The sequence below is a fragment of the Penaeus japonicus genome, unplaced genomic scaffold (genome assembly GCF_977035675.1).
Source record: "Penaeus japonicus unplaced genomic scaffold, GWHDUDI00000001_assembly GWHDUDI00000045, whole genome shotgun sequence".
Lineage (NCBI taxonomy): Eukaryota > Metazoa > Arthropoda > Malacostraca > Decapoda > Penaeidae > Penaeus > Penaeus japonicus.
In genome coordinates this window covers 1-4,583 of record NW_028234447.1, presented here as the reverse complement: position 1 = coordinate 4,583, position 4,583 = coordinate 1, and the positions used below count along the sequence as shown (strand labels likewise).

The 4,583-nt window shown below is 30.7% G+C and overlaps 1 pseudogene across 1 annotated transcript; it reads left to right on the top strand.

The window, feature by feature from the left end:
- The first annotated feature begins 3,027 nt into the window (after positions 1-3,027).
- Positions 3,028-4,530, top strand: LOC147466550 (innexin inx3 pseudogene; annotated as a pseudogene). The gene is made up of 3 exons (XR_015190847.1): positions 3,028-3,119; positions 3,499-3,571; positions 3,663-4,530. The product of XR_015190847.1 is annotated as an innexin inx3 pseudogene (transcript).
- Positions 4,531-4,583: the final 53 nt, after the last annotated feature.

The following is a 4,583-nucleotide window of genomic DNA, read 5'->3' as shown; positions in this document are numbered from 1 at the left end:
TTCTTTACTCTCCAGATTATAAGCCGTTACACGTGACGCGTTATAGCTTACCATATCAGTATATTTTGAACCAGTATGTAATAACTTTATAATATTTTCTTTACCTCCTTCTAAAAAAGTCGTGACAGTAGCATTGGGTCTTCTGGATAAAGGTTGTCCTAAACTGTTCATAGTCTTTGTACCGAGATATTCGAAATAGGCTTCTTGTAAAAACGTATCAGTCCTTGATCCGACGAGTGGTTTTTCATCAAAATATGTATTTAAAAATGATTCGTAATCATCTTCCTGGTTACCATTAGATGTATTGTGATCATTTTCATCCGCGTTGTTCATCTCTGAATTGATTGCAATCTCAATCAAGTCTTTAGGTGTCACCGGAGCTATTTCCCCAGTGGTTAAATCCGTTGTAGATTTGAAGGCGGTCACATAATTTTTAACGTGAGATGCTAGGATTTCCGGTGTCATAACATTTTCGTACCACGCCATGTTCAATGCCAGATCTAATACCATACCTAAAATACTTCCTACTATAAAAAGAATGCCAATCCCATCCAATATTCCTGCTACCAACGCTACAAGTTCTGTAAATATCTCTAATGCGGTAACGAGTGCTCCTCGTACTAAGAAATCTACTGCAAGTCGTTGAGCGGTAGATAGTACCATCCTGGAGAAAACCGTCACCAAAGCATCTTCCGCCATTAGTGCTCCTCTCGATGCCAGAGTCTCTATTGTACGAACTGATAGTTTCTCAATAATACTTCGGCAAAAATTTGCCATACACGATAAACTCTTGTGTATGATATTGTCTACAATGAGCACAACAAAAAAATTATTATCGTAGGAAAAATCTTTATTATACCGTGCCCAATCAGGAGATATCATATCATGAAAATCGTTCCATAAATGAAAAGCAATATTGGTTAAGGTTTTTTTAATTGGTGATATGAACGGATAAATACCTAATAATGATGGAATGTGTATTGACGTATTACTAGAATCGGTTATCGACTTGACCATTTGTATAATATATGGTGGTCTTGCTTTTTTTTCTTCAATATTGGCCGATTTTTCACCCGGATGGTAAATTTTATAACGGTCATCAATAAACATTTTTAAATCATCATCATTTTTGAAAATAGGATGGGTCTTGTTAGTATTACCGTTATTATCATGGTGATGATTTGGATGTATATTTGGAAATATTGTATTTTTTATCTTAGAATATAAAGTTATAATTTGAAGTGCCTCGGACAATTGTATACATCTTTCCTTTCTACACATCTGTAAAATCTTTGAAAGTATCAATCGTCTTGCCTCATAATCGCTAATCTTGTGTACTTTACATGTTACTGCAAAATCCATTAACACCTCTATGATATTTTCTGCTTTTTCTTCAATATTTTCCATATTTTGATATTTACTATTCCTACCATTATTATTATTGTTATTTTCTTTTTGTTTTATAAAATTTACTACATCTTTCTTTAGTGCTACATTTATAGATTTGATGTAATTAAAGGGGGGTATCGTTTTTTCTCCTTGGTTCATAGGATATGTGGTATCCTTTTTATGGGATTGTAATTTGTCATCTATAGTTTTTTTAGTGGTGGATAATGTATCATGTCGAGGGGTTAAGGATTCGCTATCGTCATTATCTGAAAGGATTGATGACGCCAGTAAATCAACGACAGCAGCTAACGCCTTTTGTTTTTCGTCCAATGAATTATCGTATAACTTTATGGCCATTGATGATGATGATGATGATGATGATGTATTAGGTTCTGTAATCTTTTCAACATTGGGTTGTTTAAGATTGAGTTTTCTCATACCTAATCTAGTTTTAGCGTTTTTTATCATGTTACAATTTTGTGGAAAAAATACGTTAGATATAGCTGTGCCAAATGCCATATGTAATACTTTCATCCACGAGCTACGGTAACATTTTTTTTCTTTATTATTAAACCATCTCTTAAAATATTGACAGTAAGCATTAGTAATTTCCAAGTTATTATACAGGCCATTGTCGACAACATCAAAGGGAGGTACAAACGTGTCATTATACCCATTTATGACATCACCAGACTGAGTAGCTCTAGATTGGGGAAGGGTTCCCCAAAGCAAAAGATTCTGATTAATATAATTACAAATACCATTATCTCCCTTTATCATTAGATTTCCACTAGCTTTAGGGAGCCCGGTATGTGGATCTATTTTCTTATTAAGAATATAACAGGCATCCCCACAAGCTGTATATGTTTCATTTTTTAATCCAAAACTTACATCAATAGCAGGTGTTTTTTTAAAGTTACACGATCCGATACCGTTAGTGTTGTCTCGAATATCTATCGGTAGACAAGAAAATTTGGAACAATCAAGCTTGTCAACATCATAAGTTATTTTATAAAATGGTGCAATTGCCTGTCCTCTCTCAACTTCAATACCCAATGATTTCCAACCATCAATTCCTTCATTAGTTATATTAACAAAAGCATAGGTAACGGGCTCAAAAGCAACTAATGAAGAAATTTGTTGTTGCAATAATTTATTTCTTGAATATGTATCAGCATCATTATAATTTTTTTCAGTATAGCCTCCAACTGGTAAAACGGAGGAGAAATCTACGGGTGACATAATATGTGATATAATAGTGGGGCTATATGCTCTATTTAGTATATGGGTATCTGTACTCGAAAAAGATGCCGTATTATTTGCTTTAAAAGCAGTACGTTATTTGGAATGTGTATAAAGTAAAAAAAATATTTTAATAAAATCACGGTAATTTATACTTATACTAATAATCATATATATATGTATGTACCGCGAAGAAGGCTATCATACATATATATATATATATATATATATATATATAGTATATGAAGCAAATACATATATAATTTTAATTTTATACTAGTATATTTTTTTTTAATTTATAGATAATAAAGTTTTATTATAATGGCTTCTTTGGGACTATTATCAACATTACGTGGAATACTACAAGGAAAGCGGAATGCAGACATTGAAAATATAATGTCAAAGTTACACTATCGAGTGACAACTACTGTACTTTTTTCGTTCTGTTTGATTGTTACCACAAATACCCTTGTTGGTGATCCAATAAGGTAAGAGTTACGATACATTATATTATGTGATATTGATACCTTATATCAATAATGGTGTTATCATTGTTGTTATTAGTCTATAAAATTTATTAGTATAAATATCAATAATAATGATAATAATAATATATATATATATATATATTTCAGCTGTATTGTTGATCGCACTAATCCCAAGCTAAGTGATAAGGTTATCAATACTTATTGTTGGATTCATACTACATTTACTATTCCGAATCGTATATACAAGGAAAGAGGTAAGTTGTCATTTACATTTATATTTTTATGTATATATAAAACATTTGATGTATTTTATTTTGCAGTAGTATATATAATATTTGTGCTTTTTTTTAATTTTAGATACGCATTTTCCTGGAATTAGCAACTATAATCGGGTAGATACGATAACCTACCATGCCTATTATCAATGGGTACCATTTATGCTGTTTCTTCAGGTGATTATCTCTTTATAATAACACTATTGTATTGATAACATTATTGAATTGCAAAAGTTTATCCATTACTTATAAATTTTTATCTTTTTAGGGATTAATGTTTTACGCACCACATTATTTTTGGAAGACTTTGGAAGGAGGTCGATTACAATCTATTGTTACGGATTTCTCTACTCCCATCTTTAATAGTGAAGAACGAAGAAAAAGGATTAAGCAGCTCGCCGACTATCTTCAAAATTCTCTCTGGCGCAATAATACTTATGTTATAAAATATCTTATTTGTGAATTTTTATATTTACTAAATTGCATTATTAATATAGTACTTATTGACAAGTTTTTAAACGGAATGTTTATTACATATGGAACAGATGTATTGTCGTATAACGAAGTAACCGATCACGAAAACAAAATACATCCTATGATTGCCCTTTTTCCAAGAATGGCAAAATGTTCGATGAACATGTACGGTTCTTCAGGAAGTATTGAAAGACACGATTTCTTATGTGTCCTGGCGGTAAATGTCGTAAATGAAAAGATATATTTAATAATGTGGTTTTGGTTATTTTTCTTAATTTCTATGAGTATTCTTGTTTGTATCTTTTATTTGATAGTATTCATTTTTCCAATTATGAGACGACTATATCTCTTAATTCTCTTAGGTAGTAACAAAAAAGTTAATGTCGTCATCCAGACATTTAACCAGATGGGTGATATATTTATTCTCTCTCTTTTAAAGAAAAACATTGACTCCCAGTATCTGGAATTATTGGTAACAGAATTATCTGCCAGAGATACGAATAATTTGGAAATTAAAAGTAATGAACCTAAAATACTAGAGACGAGTATTTGATAGTATATTATAGTACATGTATATGTATAATTTTGTATGTATATGCATATTAATAATAAATATATATCTATATATAATAAAATGTGTTTATATAATGGGAAAAACTTAATGTAACATGTATATTTTACTATAAAAAGAAATTCTTTATAGTAAATGCAATTA